The following is a 19,113-nucleotide window of genomic DNA, read 5'->3' as shown; positions in this document are numbered from 1 at the left end:
GAGAGAGAGAGACAGACAGTGACAGACAGAGACAGAGACCGAGACAGAGACAGACAGATGGTAATTCAAATGTAAGCAAGTAAGTAAGATTCTTTACTGAGAAAAATGAAGGATATTTAAACAATAGAAGACAATTCACATACACAGGGTCTTAAAAGTTAGTTGGAAAGAATACAAAAAGAGATCTACAATACAACTGAATTCATCTTTTTTTTTTCTTCTTTGAGATGGAGTTTCACTCTTGTTGCCCAGGCTGGAGTGCAATGGTGCAATCTCAGCTCACTGCAACATCCGCCTCCTGGGTTCAAGTGATTCTCCTGCCTCAGCCTCCCAAGTAGCTGGAATTACAGTCACGCGCCACCACACCCAACTAATTTTGTATTTTTAGTAGAGACGAGGTTTCTCCATATTGGTCAGGCTGGTCTCAAACTCCCAACCTCAGGTGATCTGCCCGCCTCGGCCTCCCAAAGTGCTACTATTACAGGCGTGAGCCACTGCACTCGGCTTCAGCTCATGGACAATAAACGCTAGTAAAGAACCTTGAGGAAGGAGAAATAATCTAAGACTGGTGGAATCAGCAAAGGTGGATTGATTAGTTTTTAAAGAACAGATAGGATGTGGTCAGAGAATAAGAAAGGAGAGGAGAATAAAACCGTAAAAGTGGAAATGTATGCGGCAGGTTCAGGGGACAACGGGAAATCAGTTTGGCTGAGCAGTGAGTTTAGGCAAAGAAAAGGAAATAGGATAGTATTTGACGGGAAGGCTTGGGCTAGACCTGTTTATTCAAAGCTAAATGTTTAAATGTTGTCTATAGGGAATCAGATAACCTACAGGATTAGGGAGCCACTAAAGGTTTTTAACCTTGTTTGGTGGGAGAGAAAATGAGACGATCAGAGAGATATTTTGTAAAAGTTAATTTGGATGTATTCCACCCAATAAGGAAAATCAAGAAGGACATTGAAGTTTCTCTAAAACATTTACATGCATAGATGATAATAAGCATGTTTTAATGAAGGACATAGGCATGGAAACAAAGAAGTGAATGTGTGGCCGTGTGAAGCGGAATATGTGTGTCCAGAATACTCTGTTGGGGTGTGAAAAACAAGTTCAAGAAGAAACAAATTTAATGAGTCCATGGTTTACAATGGAAATTCCCGTCAGTCACTTGGGGCTGTGGAAACAGATTTAAAGATATAGCTCCCACTTCTAAGTGAGAATATGTGATATTTGGTTGTCTGTTTCTGTGTTAATTTGCTTAGGATAATGGCCTCCAGCTGCATCTTTGTTGCTGCAAAGGAGATGATTTCATTCTTTTTTTATAGCTGCATGGTATTCCATGGTGTATATGTAACACATTTTCTTTATCCAATTTGCCATTGATGGGCACCTAGGTTGATTCCATGTCTTTGCTATAATAAACTGGATTTTAGATGGAAGTGCCCATCAGTCACTTGGGGCTGTGGAAACAGACGTCAACAGAGGTTGGAATTAGGGATGTTGTTTGGGAAGGCAATTACTGAAGCTGCCAAAAAGATATGTTCAGAGAGCACTGGAGACGGCTTCATGTTCTGTCCATATTTAGAGAGGAGGAGAGACCGATGCTGTGAAGAAATGTGGCAGGGAACAGCTGATGATGGGGAAAAAACCATAACCCAACCAAGTGGAGAAACTGCAAGTGTGAAATATTCTGAGAAAACAGTACTGGAGTTCCTGAGTTGAGTCATTAATATATCACCGGTATTCTTGGCAAAGACAGCTTTAATACGGGGTGTGGCTATCACCTCTAGAGCAAGAAGGAATGGAAGATGGGGCAGGGAGGAGGGGAGAAAGCAGCTGACATCTCCTCTGAGTCCCAATGTTATAAAAGTTTTTCATGTCATTGAAGTAAAAGAATTATAGCAAACGTCAGACCCATTACATTTTAATTGGATCATCCTAATTGCTAACAGAAATTTTAAAAGCAAATTAAAAGCTGCATAGAAGAAGAGTGATAAAGTTGAGTCACAAATCAAGAATCCTAGACAGAGATGGAAAGGTCTTTTACCTTTTCTTTTGGATTGTTTGGTTATTTTTACTCACAGAATGTATGAGTTGATTCAAGTGGTGTTCTGTGAACCCACTGTACCCAAATAATTTTTCAACCCATTTAAAATAAAATAATTACTGATAAAAATTCCAAACAACTTCTAAAGAAGCATATAGAAAAAATGCTTGAGTTTATTCTAATGTATAAACAGTATTAGCAAATGAGTCTCACAGTGCGGTCTGAGCTGCCCTTTCATTCAATAAATAATTACGGAGTGTTTGCTGTGGATCAGCACTAGGGATATAACAACTGAACTAACCAAAGCTCTTGTTCTAAGGAGGTTTACACTCAAGGCTGGAGATGGGGACAGTGGTGAACAGGCAATAAACATGCAGCATGTCAGGTCATTATCACTGCTATTAGGAAGATGGAAGTTAAGTGAGGGGGAACAGAGAATGAAAGGGGCTATTTTTGTTTTGTTTTTTTGTTTTTTGTTTGAGATGGAGTCTCACTCTATTGCCCAGGCCAGAGTGCAGTGGCATGATCCCGGCTCATTGCAACCTCCAACCCACCCCGAGTAGCTGGGACTACAGCCACGTGCCACCACACCCGGCCAATTTTTGTATTTTTAATAGAGATGGGAGTTCGCCATGTTGGTCAGGCTGGTCTCACACTCCTGACCTCATGTGATCCACTTGCCTTGGCCTCCCAAAGTGCTGGGATTACAGGCATGAGCCACCATGCCCAGCCTGAAGGGGGCTATTTTTATATATAGGGAAGACAGAGAAAGCCTCCTGTGACATTTGAGTACAGAGATGAAAGTGAGGATGTGGGCAAACCATGCAAAACACTCCAGGCAGAAGCCATGGCAGATGCAAAGGCCTGGAGGTGACAAGAAAAGAGGCCAGTGTAGTGGAAGTACATTGTGTGGGGGAGGGGGGAAAGGTGGGGAGAAGGAGAGGCAGAGAATGAGCTGAGTGTTCATTGGGAGATGAAAGATCACAGGGAAGATGGCAAGGCCTTTGGCTCCAACCCTCACTGAGATAGGCATACATCCCCTAAAGGAGTTTGAGCCAAGGAGTGCCTGCCTTAGCTTTAAAAGGATCACCTCAGCTGCTGTATGAAGAATTTACTATACGTAAAGGAGGGACAAGGGTGGAACAAAGAACATCTGCTAGGAGGCCACTGCTGAGATCTGGGCAAAGGCTGGTGGTGCCCTGGGCAGGGTTAGAGTGTTGGTGGTACTAAGAAGTAGTTGGATTTCAGCTACCTTTGGCAGATAAAACCAATAATATTAGCTAATAAACTGGACTTTTTTTAACTTTTAATTTTTATTTTAAATTCAGTGGGTATGTGTGCATGTTTGTTACAAGGGTGTATCGCATGATGCTGAGGTTTGGGCTTCTGTTGATCCCGTCACCCAGAAAGTACCCAACAGAAAATGTTTCAGTCCTTGCTCCCCTCCCTCCCTTCCTCCTTTTGGAGTCCCTAGTGTCTATCGCTCCCATCTTTATGTGCGGGCATACTTAAGATTTTGCTTTCACTTATAAGCGAGAACATATAATATTTGGTTTTCCGTTTCTGTGTTAATTTGCTTAAAATAATAGCCTCCAGCTGCATATGTGTTGCTGGAAAGGACATGATTTCATTCCTTTTTATAGCTGCATGGTTTTCCATTATGTATACGTAGTACATTTTATTTATCCAATTTGCCGTTGATGGGCACCTAGGTTGATTCCATGTTTTTGTTGTAATAAACTGGATTTTACATGTAAAACTAAAAAAACAGTTATGCATGTCTTCAACTTTTTGAAAATGGGGTTGTCACTTACTTGAATTTGGAAGATTATAGTGTAACAGGTTTCGGAAGGTGTGGTGTGTTAGTTTCCTGTGACTGCTGTAACAAATTGCCACAAACCACATGACCTTAAAACATCAGAAATGTATTCTCTCACAGATTTGGAGGTCAAAAGTCTTAAATGAAGGTATTGGCGGGGCCATACTCCCTTCAAAGATCCTAGGGGAGCTTCTTCCAGCCTCTGGTGGCTCCTGGTGTTCCTTGGCTTATGGCAGCATAACTCTAATACCTACTTTCATTTGTACATGGTCTTTTCCTTTGTGTCTCTCTGTTTTCAGAGAGTTTCTTATATAAATGCTTGTCATTGGTTTATGGCCCACCCTAATCCAGGATGATCTCATCTTAAAATCTTTACTATAATTATATATTTAAAAGTCCTTATTCCAAATAAGGCCATATTGTGAGGTTCCAGGTGAACATAACATTTAGAAGGACACCATTAAACTCCTACAGGTGGGAAACAGAATTCTACTTTGACACATGATATTTAATTCTTGTATATCCTAGTAAACAATTCAAATATGCCATTGAATTTATGTTTCAAATTCAAGAGAAAAATCTGCAATGGAAATAATAACTTGGATGTTACCAGTGTATTGTTACATTTCAAATACAATAAAATTTTTACCAAAATATCTGAAACATGACAGACTGAAACACAAGTCACGAACCCATTTTCTTAATACCCCAATTTTAAAATATTTTTCTCAAAAGGACCTGAAAAATAGAAAAAAGCAAATTTATAATAAATATGATCATGATATTTGAAAGCCTCTGTACTTGAGGATAGCATTTTATGAAAGTAGAATCTTTGTGTCTTTGCTTGGAGACATTAGATTAGGAAAAGAACATTGTAAAATCAGGAATGCCCATACTCTTGTGCCAAGAATTGCATATTACATATCGTAATAAATTCTCTAAGATTCCACGGTCATAAAGTTGTTTTCTAGATTCATATTGCTAGCATTTCATCTCCTGTCACTGGTATCTTAAGGGAAGCAAATTAAAGCTGAAAGAGAATCTCAAATCTTAGCCCTACAGGCACAAAAATTGTCCTACAAGGAATATGTAGGAAGTTGAAAAGCAACATTTTTTTACTTCAATAGGAAAACAGTCAGAGAGTAACAGAGGAAAATCTTATTTATATAAGCAGAAGCAAAATTATTATCAGCTTGAAGTTCAACCTCCTGAATTTTGCAAAAGGTGAAAGTTTTATAATATTATACAACAAAACTTTAAAAAACATATTCTATGCTGTTATATAAAGCTTAGAATAGCTCCATTTGACCTAACACAGAAATAACTAGTAAACACTTTTCAACCAGTTTTTTTGAGTGTTTTGATTAATCAGTCTGGTTTCCATATTGTTACTGTGGAAATCATCCATGGGATTACATTTCCAAAGTATCTGGATAGTATAAAGTCAGACAACACTAAATCTTGTACTTAGCATAATTTGACTTTCTTTAGCAATACTATAAATCCTTTACAAATCTTATAGTTCCTCAAGGGCACCACTGTGATCATCAGTCATTGTTGTTAATAAAATATGGAAGCAGATAGTCATTTATAATTCAGAGGCCAACCCAGTAAAGCTTTCTGCATATTGTATGAGATATATATCATGATCTCAGAATGAATCCTCTCGGTGAAAGGGTTTTTTCCTGGAGAAAGGGATTTGGAAAGAAGATAGCTGACTGCTTCCCATGTTTCTTTAGCTTCATTCTGGCTCCAACCCATCCACTTCTGCTGGGGCCAAAAAATGTATATGGGTCAACGGGGAGCAGCTGTATAGCTATTGCAGGGTTCCTTTCTCTGTGGGTTAGGAGGGATCCTGATGGCAGAATTAAAAGAGGTCCCAAGGATCTGACTGCCACGATGCTAAAAGAACTTGCCCCTACAAGATCCCGGGACTCTGCAGAGAGGGTGGACAGGTCTTCCTATCTCTTTGACAATTGATCTTAACCTCTACTTCCAGTACTGGGAGAGGAAAGGAAAGGAGACTAGGGAACAGAGAAAACAGGATTCCTTTTGCTGTCTCTACAGGAACAGCCTGACTGCCACGCTAGAGACACCTCTCTTCTAATACCAGTTACATTGAGTCTCTTTGGTTGGAACTGAGCACCAAATAACAGTCATACATGGGTTTGGCAGCCATCAAGAAGAACAAATAGAATACCTGAACTTGCCCTGATGAAATAGACTTGCTGGAAGAGACAGAAAATAGTTTGAATAACAACATAATAAGAGTACTTGAGGCAAATTAAAATAAGAACAAAGAGATTTCTTGGATTAGCCAAATAAAAAACTTGACATTAGATTTTTTAAATCAGTAAATAAATTGAAAGACATGGCTACTATTAAGACTTGTACTTTCCATTTTAAAAATGAAGTGGAAGAGTAATACAGAGATAGAAATTGTTAAAGAAAATACAAGAGACCTGACGGAGAGATCCAAAAGACCTGTTATATCAATGACATTCATCTCAGAAGGACAACAGGAAGCAGGTTACATGGTGAGTAAACTAACACTAGAAGTATATTCTCTCATCTGAAGGAAGACTGACAGTTCCAAATATTTTTTATGAAAAGGTAGATATATCTTTAGTATGCATATTTTATGTCTACTAAAATCAAAATTTATGAAATTCAAAAAAAAATCTTGGCAGCTTCTAGACAGAAACAACAAAAGTATTTGCCAATAATGAGACTAGCATCAGAATTCTCATCTACAACATTTAAAATCTAATTGATAGTAAAATAGCATCTACAGATCATTGACAGAAAATGACTACAAAATTAATAGATTATTTGTCTAACATGACAAAAAGATACCAAAGATTGAAGGAATACAAAGAATCCAAATACTCAATTTGAGTACAATTCTTGAAAAAGCATTCTAACCAGCAGTAAATTAACCAAAATAGAGAGATCATGACAGAAAAAATAAGAGGAAGAGAAATTGTACTAATCAAGAATCTCTATAAACAAGAAGGTAATAGATGAGAGACAGAGAAGGTAATAGATGAGAAACAGAGGGAAATGGAGAGAAATAGAGGAAGGATGGGAAGGAGGAAGGAAGGGATGGAGGAAGGAAGGAAGGAAAGAAGGAAGGAAGGAAGGAAAGAAGGAAGGAAGAAAGGAAGATAGATAAACTGTCTTGGAAATTGTAATATAAATGTTAACACTACCAGTAATTATGTGGTAACAAACTTGAAAGGCTAGAGGAAATGTTACATTTCCAATAAAACCAAATAAATGAAAATATCATTATATATCTGAGCTCAGGTACCTGATGAAACTCTGAGGATATCATCTTTTATTCACTGCTGATAGTGCTTCCACTATAGAAGCAGCATCTACCAGGAAGCCACATGCTATTATCCCCTCTTACTGGTAAGGAGAATTCTACATACATGAGTACGAAGTATTGGCAGCTCTGGGCTTGAGCAAACACCCTCTGACTCCCACAAAGATTAGCCTCCAGGCAAAGCTGCCTTGGTTTCTGATTGTTAAAACACTGTGTGCTTTTGAGTCAGGGACAGAAGGACAGAATGTCTTCATACCTTTCTGCAGGGGAATCACTTTGTCTCTGGTGGCCATAATTTCTTTGTGTAGTTCCATTGGCCTTGAAATTATTGAATAATCCACCCGAGATGCTGCCGATAGATTCGCTAGTAATCTCATTTTTTTGAAACTATTGTGGATTTTCCTCATTGTGTTGTATTATATTGAGAATGTGAGAGCTGTGTCAGGGATTTCTAGGCAAGCACCGTTTTATACTATTTAATGCTGCATAAAAGCACTACATTAATAGCTCAAAACATAGAAAGTCATCTAAATGTTTATAAGCATTCCTATTAAAAAATGGTATTTCATCCATTGGCTTAACAGAACAACCCATAATTGTCATAGAAAAGTCCAACAAGTTTTGCTATAAACTTTCTCTATAAGTAAAATGGTAAACTATCTTATTTATGAGTAAGATGGTCTTGTGATGTATTTAACTAAGAAGTAAATTGTAAGGACCTATATCCTGCATCCATAATAATGAAAACAATAATGACAAAATGTCTTTACTTTCTGCACACATGAAATAACCCTGGATTTAGGCACAGCTTTCAAGTTTTAAAACAGGAGCTCTGCGACAGAAACCAGCATTCCAGGGCTAGTTCTGGACACACATAACTATTTATGTGAGGCCTGGTGTAGCCTACTTCCACAGAGGCCATCATGCACTCCACACAGACCATGGATACAGTCCCTAAAACTTGCAGGCAACTGCAAATTCCAGATAGGGTTGCTCAGATAACTCTCTTCTGAGCAACTTTATCTGGAATTCCTTACCTGGGTATTGACTTACATGACCTGAATGTTGCCCATGTCTGCTTCCCTGAAAAAAAATACAATTAAAATAAAATTTGACAATCGTAGCACCTCTAATTTTAGTTCTGGGTTGACCTCTAAGGAGGCTATGGCCAATGTTCTTCCACTACAAAATTCCTGAAGTTGAGGCATTGATACTATAGATTTCATCACTGGGTTGGAGAAAATGTACTAGGGTACTAGTTCTGGATATCAGAAGGAAGTCTGGGTCCCCTCCTGATAGTGACCTCAAAAATTCTCTGTGGTGCATAAAAAGCAAAGCCAGGAAGAGCCAACTTCTAGTGAGGATAGTGCAGTATTGTATTCACCAAATTTGAAAGAAAATGTGTAATGTGAAAGTTCAAAGTTTGGTTCTTTGTGTTCAGTCCTCCAAGGTCAGATGCCATACAGCTGCAACTGACTATATTAAGTTAAATTTATAAAAACAATGCATTTTAGCCCATTTGTATTGTTTACAGCACATGCATCTTATCTGATATGGAATTAAAAAAAAATTGTGTCCTGCTGTTGAAATATATAGACAAAATAGATTTTATCTTTTTCTATAATGTAATTTAAAGCATATTAACCTTGACCTAGCTAAATGATTTTTTAATCTTATTGTATTGAAGCACAAAAAAGGGTTAAATGAGTGAATCATTTTGCTTGAGTGAACACTGCTCTAATTTTTGAGGGAGGGTTTTCTTCTTTCTGTACTGTGTTATCATAAAGAGAGACTTTTTTCAAGATAAACAGGGTTTCATAAGCTTTCCTTCAATGAGAAAAAAAGGCTTTCAAAACACCTTTGGAAAATAATGTCACAGAGATTAAACCACAGGTTTCAAGAAAAGAAATCTTTACTAATTCCTTGAACAAGGAGAAAATGTAGGTTTTTAAAAAAAATCTAAAAACTACCCTGTGAATCTATACTGAGAATTAGGACTAGTGATACTGGCCAAGTGCATTCTTCAGCACAGCTGGTGTTTCCACACCTGATTTTGAAAGGACAACCATTCCAGATTCACTCTGTCCTTTCTCTTGTCACCTAAGGGAGATATACCCTAGACAAATAGAAGATTCCAAAGTTCCATTCTTGGTCAGTGTAGATAGGTTGATGGCCATGGTAGGCTTCTGCATCTCTAGGGAGGCATGCCATGACACAATGAGCACTAAAGCCACGGAATTCTGGATGGGAATCCCTAGCCTCCTGGGGTCAGGTCACAACGGTTAGGTTACAACCAAGAAAGTCCAGACCAACTCCCCAGTGTGCTTTTAGAACGAATACTCACCATCAAAATTCTCTCTTTGCAAATTAACACAGGACTAGAAAACCAAATGTGGCATATGTTCTCACTTATAAGAGGGAGCTAAGCATTGAGTACAGGTGGGTATAAAGATGAGAACAATAGACACTGGGGACTACTAGAGTGGGGGAAGAGGGAGTGGGGGAAGGGCTGAAAAACTACCTATTGAGCACTTCATTCACTACTTGGGTGACAGAATCATTCATACCTCAAACCTCAGCATTACACAGTATACCAAGGTAACAAACCTGTACATGTACCCTGAAATCTAAAATAAAAGTTGAAATTATGAAAAAAAGTCCTGCTTTTGTTTTAACTTAAAAAAAATTAGAACATTTAAATCTGTTCATTGCAGAAGATTCAAAGGATACTTAAAAGCACAAAGAAGAAAATGTATATGACTTATAATCTTATTTTCCAGAGATATTGGTGATATACACCTCTAGTATTTTTATGCAGGTATCTATAGTTCTATAAAACAATTTGTGATCACACTGAAAATACTATCCTGTAGCCTTGTTCTTCTCATTTACCAACAAATCTTAAACACTCTTCCATATCATTAGTTTTCCAACAGCACACCATTTCTAGGTCCCATAGAGAACAATTTTTGACTATGCTACCATTTGTGTAAGGAACTCTCTATTTTGCTATTATAAATAATGCTAAAATGAACATCCTCATAGACACATTTCATAGCATACTTATGATAATGCTTTGTCTGTGATTTGGCAAAACCATTTCCTCTTCAGCTCCTTTATATGGTCCTCTCATCTTACATTCCTCAGTTTCTTTGATGTTCATGGCATCATATTTTACTGGATGTTAGTCAGGATTCTTTGTTGTAAGCAGATGAAGTACATTATAGTAACTTATGCCAAAAGTGAATTTATTGGCAGCTTACAGAATCTCCAGGAAGCCTGGAGAGCTCACTGGAGGCACGGCTCTGTCCCAGTGAACTCCCTGCTGTTTCCACACACAATTGCACACAGAACCTGCAGCTTCTATCCCCAGCCTCCCTGAGACTGGATTTTTTTTTTTTTTTTTTTGAGATAAAGTCACGCTCCGTCACCAGGCTGGAGTGCAGTGGCATGATCTCTGCTCACTGCAACCTCCGCCTCCCGGGTTCAAGCGATCCTCCTGCCTCAGATTCCCAAGTAGCTGGGACTACAGGCGTGCACCACCACACCCAACTAATTTTTGTATTTTTAGTAGAGACAGGGTTTCACCATGTTGGCCAGGATGGTCTCAATCTCTTGACCTTGTAATCCACCCACCTCAGCCTCCCAGAGTGCTGGGATTACAGGCATGAGCCACCGCGCCTGGCCCCTGAGACTGGATTCTAAACACTGGTACTGTCGCCACTGTTGCCACTAGAAACTAGAAGGAGCTGCTGTCATCACCATTTCTGGAATGCATGCAATATCTCTATGCTTCTTCATTTTGCCAACTTAGAATCATTATCAGAGCATAGGCTATAGGTGCGTGGTCCAGCTTCTAGGAAAGGGGAGCAGCAAGTATCTTGGAGATGGACTTCGCCTCCCAAGGTGGAAGAACACCCAAGATAACAGGGGCTTACTTCCTCGGAAGCCATTACTTTTCCTGGTTGCTGTCCTCAGAACCCCAACCATGGCTTCTCATCAATTGACTAAGTTAATATTTTATACTCATCTTTCTTTTCAGTTCTTCTCCCATCACTACTTTTGGTATTACCAACATCCACATAAATGTAACATCTTGATCTCTAGGTTTCTTGGTCTTCTAACTTCCAAAGATCTATTATTTGATCTCAACTCAGCCACCATCTTTGTAGTCACCCTTTTGATCTTGTTGTTATCACTATCTGCATCACCTCTGAAGTCTTAACTTCAAGCATTCCCCTCTGTGACCACTGTTTCCTGACCTCAGCTACTCTAGCACAACCACTTGAGCAGTTCTTCAGCCACTATAGCACTTTGACTCACTCATTCTGTCACCATGTCATGTATTGGCTACCTGTTACTGCATAACATATTACACCAAAACATAATAGCTTAAAACAATGAACATTTGTGTGTGTGTGTGGTTTCTGTAGGTAAAAAATCTGGGCATGACTAAACTGGGTCCTCCAGCTTTGGGTCTTTTTCAAGGCTTCAATGATGATGCTGGCCATAGCGGTGGTCTTATCTAAAGGCTTGATGGAAGAAAAATCTGCTTTTTGTTGTTGACAAGATTCAGTTCCTTGCAGTTTGCTGGACTGAGGACTTCAGTTTTTCACTGGCTGTTGTTCAGAGGCTACTCTCAGTTCCTGGTCATGTGGGCCTCCCAATGCACAGCTCACAACATGAGTGCTTCCTTATCAGAGCGAGCAAATGAGATGAGAGGGTGTTACCAAGACCAAAGTCACAGTCTTTTGTAACATTCTCAAAAATGGCAGCCAATTATCGTTAGCATATTTTATTCATTAGAAGCAAGTCACTAGGTCCAGCCCACACACAAGGTGAGAGAATTGCTTGAATGTGAATACCCACAAGTGAGGATAATTAGGAGCCATTTTAAAAGCTGCTTACTACATACCATCATCAGCCCACAGTTTTGCGGCCCACACAGCTGAAATTGCACCTGTCCATCATTCTAATCATTGTCTTGAAAACACTGTACCTCCCTGCCCCTCTCTCCCACCACTGCCATGCCAAAAAAAGCTCCAATCTTGTTTAAACCCAACTATATGTCTGTGGTGCATCCAAGCAGCTGACTATTGGTGAGAAAAATATACAACAGTGCTGTCTGGTCTCTCTTACAATTTATGATAATAAATTTCAAAAAAGCAATCAACACAGCATAGCAATCCTACCGTACTTCCTTAATTTATTTGCTTTCCCACTGCCTCAAACTGTTTCACACATTCTCCAACAATCTGCTCCCCATCTGACCATCTCACTCACAGCCAATAGCCTTGCCTTGTACTTTACCGAAAGAAAAAATCAATGCCTCCATCTTCTCATCAGCAAAGCCCCTCGCCTCACATCTTTTCTCATAATCTCGCCTCCTGTTACATTGGATAAAATCTTCCTACTCCCAACCATGACCTACACTTCCAGCAATACTCTGGAGCTCATCTTTCTCCATCTTCTCAAAGACTCCCCTCCTGCAATTACCCCTTCTCTTTCTTGTGTTATTGACAGCTGCCTCTCTACTGAGTCATTCCCTTCAACATAAAAAATGGCCAACTAACTTTGAAAAATAAAACCTCCCTTTATCCCATACATCCATCTAGCTAACATAAAACTTCTTGAAATATTTGTCTCTATTATTCCAGTTCTTCCTTCCTTCCTTTCTTCCTTCCTTCCCTCCCTCCCTGCCACCCTGCCTCCCTTCCTCCCTCCCTTCCTTTCTTCCCTCATTCCCTCATTTGAATAAAGTTTGCCCTCTGTACCTACCTGAGAGAATGCTCTTGTCAAAGTCCCCATTGATCTTCATTTTGCTTAATCCAATATCAGTTACTACTTCTTACCTTAATTTCCAATGTCTTGGCACAGCTGAATGCTCCATTATTCTTGAAACACTTTCTTCTCTTGGTTTTGTATTACCATATTCTTCCTGTCACACTATTTGTTCCTCCTTGTTCTCCTTTGCTAGCAATTCTACCTCTCTTTAACTACTAAATTTTGGAGTCATCCACAGATGACTGGCCACTCTGCTGGCCACTCCCCTCTTTCTTATCTATGTACTCAGCAACATTTGTCACAGACTTTAGATAACATTTATATAAAAATGACTTCTAATTTCTATCTCCAGGCCTGATTTCTTCCTGGAATTCTTGACTTTTATATATAATTGTCTCTTCAATATCTAAAATATATGTCTAATAGGCATCACAAATGTAATAAGACCAAAACAAAATTCTTAATGCCCTTCTCCTGCCACTGCAACCCATTCTTCCTCTAAAGTTGCCACCATAAAACAGCTCAAAGTAAATATTTAGGTGTTATCCTAAATTTATTTAGTTTCACGTCAAGTCTATCAATGTGTCTTATCTATTCAGCTGCAAAACATATCCTGTATCCATCATCTCTCTATTTTTATTGCCACTGTGCTAGGGCAGGCCATCATCACCTCTGTATTGGACAACTGTACCAGATTTCTAATTGGTGTCTCTACTTCCTCTTTTGCTCCCTCTATAATCTATTCTTCATGTCAAACCAAAACAATCTTTTAAAAGTAAAAGTCAGATAATGTCACTACCATGCTTAAAAATTATATAATATATATATTACACACATGCATAAACATCTAGAGATATTAAGGTATACAACTTGATGAGATTGAACAACTGCTGACCCTGGCTTATAAAGTCCTACACAGCCAGCTTCTACCCTCCTCACCATCCTCTCAAAAAACTCTTCTCTTTGTCCACCACACGTTGATCACCCCTGTTCCTGCTTTTGGGCCTTTTTACCAGTTGCTTCCTCTTCCTGAAATGCTACTTCCAAATCTGTACAGGTTTGGTGCACTTTAGCTTTAAGCTGATGTATTTTGGATGCTATGTCATTCGAAAAGATTCCCTGACATATTCAGGGTCTGAAGTCTAAAGTAAGCTCTTATAAGTCTCTTCCAACTATACTATTTACATTTCTGCACAGTACACATCACTCTATGATAGTGTTGGTTTGTTGTCTATCTGTCTCCCTTCCCGTAGAATATGAGCCTCAGTGGAAGAGGCTCTTGTCCATCTCACTTACCACCATGTCCCCAGTGCCCAGAATGGTATCTGCCATGGAAGCGTTCAATAGATATCTGGTGAACAAAGGACTCACTTTCTCAAGAAACTATTTCAAGAAGTAGAATGACAAGGTCAAAGGATGCAAATAATGCCCATTCAGAAATTTTTATTTCAGAGACTACAGTCCTTTCAGCATCCCAGAATTTTGTCTGAACTTCCAACTGGAGTGTTAGGCAATGCAAGGAAGGAAGATTGATGATGTCTGTCAATGGCACACAAAGCACCACCACAGCATGCTGTCACAAGAGGCACATGTGCTTTCACTTTTCATCCTTAAACCTGACCCTTGTCTAAAAGATTGATGAGACCCCCAAGCACTTGCTGTAAAATATCTAGGGAAGAATCCTTCCAGCTTGCTGGTTAACATCCTTTTCCATGGCCATTTATTTTCTGAATTAAACCCAAACTTTTGCTCCATTGTAGGCTCAGAACATGAAAGTAAGTGTAAGAACCTAGACATATTCTCACCTGGAAAAAAAAATGTTGAAAGAAATGGAGAATTCTAAAACAATCATTCTTTCATTCATTCAACTAACATTTTGAGAACCTAGTTTGTGTCAGGCACTGGTCTAAAACTTGGCAGTGAAGTAAGCAAAGTCAATGGCTCTGATATTGTTTACATGATTATGAACATGGTTTACATGATTAGAAAGGCTTTTGTTTTATTTCCTGAGGACAAGGATAGTTCTCATGCCCCATTGTATTCTATACAACACAGCCTCATGTCATAGAGGATTGGTATTTACTATATTGCACTGAATTGTTAGATACATGTTTTTAAAATATAGAAATATATCTCTGAGAATTGGTAATGTCTTACAAATACAGATTATGTGGCTTTTTTTTTCTTATTGGTATATAAAATAAACAGTGCATCTTACAACCAACGGTGTCTTAGATTTAATGAAATGCTATAATAATGTAGAGTTACTCAGCATTTTAAAAGTCCTGGCATCCCAAATGTTGACAGAGTGAGTAAGTGTTGCCCTTGGGCTAAGGGGCAGGAAAGTGGGCCTATGAATCCTCTCTTGGTATGATTAGTGTTGCTCTCTGCACCTGAATGTAAACATAAAGTTTCCTGGCTCCTCCGACTTTCTTCTGAGAAACAACACATTCATGTGAGTCCATCCCTCGATCCATGATCTTTGCATGTTTTTTAACTTTATTGTGATTTATGTGGCAACTACTTCATAGAGTTATACTTATTTAACATTTGTAAACTAAAAATAAAACCCTAGCTCCCCCCACCCCTACCCCTACCCCTACCCCCAACGAACTGAACAGACCCCTTCTTGGCTAAAGGCACTCCAGAGAAACCTTAAAAATCTGTTTGCAGACATGACAGGGTGGGAGGTCAGACACACCACATTATCCCCGCTCCCTTTATGGTTTAGACCAGGGGTGTATAATCTTTTGGCTTCCCTGGGCCACATGGGAAGAAGAACTGTCTTGGACCATACATAAAATATGCTAACACTAACAATAGCTGATGAGCTAAAAAAAACACACACACACACACACACAAAACAAACAAACAAACAAACAAAAAAACAAACTCATAATGTTCTAAGAAAGTTTATGAATTTGTGTTGGGCCACATTCAATGCCGCCCTGGGCAGCATGTGGCCTGCGGGCTGCAGGTTCAACAAGTTTTAAACACATCTGACCAGTGTTAATGTTAAAATAGAGATCATAAGACTGTCAGAACAGACTCTTTGTGGCAAAAAGATACCAAATTATAAACAGGACCTAAAGCCATGCCAGGTAAAAGATAAGCCACACACCCCTATGGTTAAAGAATAAACTATGTTCTAAGTGCCACAAGGATTTTCTTTTTCTCTAGCAGCTAAACAAACATTGACCTCAAGATAAGCAATATTAAAACAATTATCATCCACCGCTAGACATATTAACTAGCCCTCTGTTTCACAAACCATAACTGCAGCTTTGATTGGACTAAAGACTGATTTCAGTAATTTTTTACTGATAACAAGATGGCTGACCATGGACTGGTCCTAGCCAGTTTAGAGAGGGTGTGCACTGAGTGCTTTCATGTCTCAAAAAGACTTTTTGACTTATGGTGCCTAATTGTAATACATGTAAATATTAATTGTCCACCCCAACTTGAGCATGGGTCATATGTAACATGCAAGTTTGTTAAATAGGCATGCATCAGGACCCCCTTCATGAATATTCATGGCCCTTCCTGTGACCTCTTGAATATGTACATTTAGTCAACCTGGTCAGCATAAAGCTCCTATTCCAACCTCTCCTCCTTTGAAATGCCTTTCTCTAGTCTTTGCGGGAGGCTGCGTTTCCCGGCCTGTGGGATGGTCACCTTGCAAGCTGTAACCCTTTTTAAGAAATAAAGTCTCCTTTTTTAAATTTATAGATCTTGTGATTCTTAAGTTAACACATTAAATGAAATAAACCATGCAAAGTACTTAGAGCAGTGCCTGGCAGAGGAAACTGTCAATAATGATTTTTCCGTCCCCCGTTGTTTTCTGGAGCAGATCAAGTTCTGCCCTCACCTTTTCCACCTCCCCTTTTGGAAATAGAAGAGATACTAAAAGGAATCATCTCTTCTGCACCATGTAGTAGGAAGGCTGGGCTTCAAATTCAGAGAAACTGAATCCAAATCCTAGTAGTGCAGGATTTCTTGTCCTCAGCAATATTGATGTTCGAGGCCAGGTAATTCTATATTGTCAGGGGCTGTCTTGCCATGGCAGGATTTTTAGCAGTATCCCTGGCCTCTACCCACTAGATGCCAGTGGCCCATGCCTTACATGTTGTGAAAATCAAACGTGTCTCCAGACATTGCCAAATGTTTGCAAATTTGCCCTCCACCCCACATTGGCAACTGCTGTTTTACTGTATGCCAGTTGGCCACATTGGGCATTTCCTCATGTTTAAAATGAGAATAGCAATGCTACATCCAACAGTTCTGGGGTGAGCTGCTGTGCAGGGAAATCAATTTCTGGGCTCGAAGGCCACTATAAACCTAATAAGGATTGTGTTTCCATGTTCTGACTACAGGTATAGTTTTAATGTGTACTTCTGAAGGTCAGTTAGTGCTCCCATAAAGCTGAAATGAAGCATGGCTAAAAAGAATTATCCCATGGCAAACAGCTGGGAACAAGCTGTCATTAACAGAGTGTTGGGTTTTCAAGCAGATATCAAAGCAAACACCTTCCTAAGGCCAGGCTCAGAGTCACACCAGCACAGGATCATGTTGAGGGCAGATCATAAAATCTGTAAGCCCTAAATATGCCACCTCCAGGTTACAAATTGGTGGTATTGAAGAAAAATTATAGAACGGTAATCTCAGACGTATTTGTCTCTTTCTGTGCATTTTTTTTTTAAGTACAAAAAGATGTGCGTAGAACTGATTTGAGCAAAGTGTTGGCCATCAGCCTTCTCCCACTTCCCCTCTTGCAGCACTCCTCTCCCCACTACGATGCCTCTGCTCTGTCTCCGGATCCCAGTGTCCCTGCCCACCCTGAACCACAGTCCCCTTTCCCTCCGCGCCTCGCCACAGAGCCTCCTTGTGATAATTCTATTACCTCAACTTCCTACCTCAAAAGGATCTGATCAGAGCTCAGTGAGTTGCAGCCCTTATTCTCCAAGCAGTACATTCCTTTTAAAAGCACAACTTATTTAACCAACAAGAAAGAGATGGTCATATATCATTTGTTCCAGGGTGGAAAGGGCAATAACTGAAAATCAAAAGATCTGATTTTACCAAGACTTCCTTATGATTTTCATGTGTGAAATGTTGAAGAAGTAGAGACACTCTGCAAATGTGCTTCTAGCTCGTTATCTCAGAAGGAGACTTGTGCTTCCTCCTGAAAGTAGTAGGCCATCGCCTAAGATAAGATTAACTTTATCTCTAAATTTTCACACACATCATATGCAGATTCATTTTTAAATAATATTTCTTTTATTAACAACCTATGAATTCCATAAGATAATAAAGGAGCAACTCACCAGACCAGTCTTACAAGAAATTAGGGTAGAAAAAGACAGATAGTTGCCTACCAAATGGTATGAAATGAGGAGGTGCAGAAGGAAGGCTCCTCATCCCAAATGAAAATATTCTTCCTTCTCACACATCTATCAGAGGCTAGAATTCCCCCCATTAAAATGTGTTGTCCTAACAAAGGCAATAACATATTTTATCCATTCTACAATACTTTTCATAATTTCTCATTTCTAAAATCTAAATGTATTTTGCAATCAATGTTGATGTCTACATTTAATGTAGTAGTATTCCACCACCCTCTACTGCCAACAAAAAGCTGTAAAATCAGTGACATATCTTACAATTAATGGTATGTTAATATCAAGGAGATGTGAAATTTAAAGCTGCTTGGAAATTAGTTTAACAGAGAGCATAGGGTCGAACCATACCTTCAAGGCAGGTCACAGGGGCAGAAGCTGGGGAAGGGAGGAATGATGTTTGGATCATTGTGGGGAAGATAGCAGAGCCACATCACAATTTACCTGATGCCACAATTAAAACTTACTCTGAACGTTTCTTAAAGTCTATGTCTCTCATTGGCATACAGATGAAGTTTGGACTTTTGGCCCATTTTATTGACATGATGTATAACAGCTAAATGCTATGAGATTTGTTTTCCAATGTATGAGATATGAATGCCAATCAGGGAAGGGAAGGGAAGGGAAGGGAGAGAAGAGAAAGCAACGAAAAAGAAAAAGGGCGGAGACTTGACTGACACTACCCAGAGTATCTGTAAAACTGGTAGTAAAACCAGCTGCTTCCCAATGTGGGAGTCTC

This window comes from Pan paniscus, chromosome 13 (genome assembly GCF_029289425.2).
Source record: "Pan paniscus chromosome 13, NHGRI_mPanPan1-v2.0_pri, whole genome shotgun sequence".
Classification (NCBI taxonomy): domain Eukaryota; kingdom Metazoa; phylum Chordata; class Mammalia; order Primates; family Hominidae; genus Pan; species Pan paniscus.
This window is presented reverse-complemented; position numbering follows the sequence as displayed.